The sequence below is a fragment of the Eimeria mitis genome, genomic scaffold (genome assembly GCF_000499745.2).
Source record: "Eimeria mitis Houghton genomic scaffold, Emh_scaff1471, whole genome shotgun sequence".
Lineage (NCBI taxonomy): Eukaryota > Apicomplexa > Conoidasida > Eucoccidiorida > Eimeriidae > Eimeria > Eimeria mitis.
The window spans coordinates 5,587-5,836 of record NW_013569385.1 but is presented as its reverse complement, the minus strand read 5'-3'; the positions used below and the strand labels follow the sequence as shown (position 1 = coordinate 5,836).

Below are 250 nucleotides of genomic sequence, written 5' to 3'. Positions count from 1 at the left end.
GGGGGGGGGTTGTGTGTTTCTTTGTTAGAGAGGGTGGTGATGCGGTGGGGTTGCTGCGTGACGCAGCAGCTGGTGGTGCAGCACCGCATGCATGCAGAGATAATGAATTGGAGCAGCAGAATATTTTATAATAATTCTTTGGTTGCTGCTGAAGAAAATAAATTAAAAACATTAAACTTTATTTATAAAGATGCATGCATGCGGCCTGTTGTATGGATAGATACAGCAGGAATAAGCTGGATGCAGGAGG

The 250-nt window shown here is 44.4% G+C and overlaps 1 protein-coding gene across 1 annotated transcript in view; it reads left to right on the top strand.

Annotated features, from left to right (window-relative positions):
* Window positions 1-250, top strand: part of EMH_0037750 (DNA-binding protein, putative) — a gene marked incomplete at both ends in the record, with an annotated part of 5,967 nt that overhangs the window by 2,577 nt on the left and 3,140 nt on the right. The window lies entirely within an intron of this gene.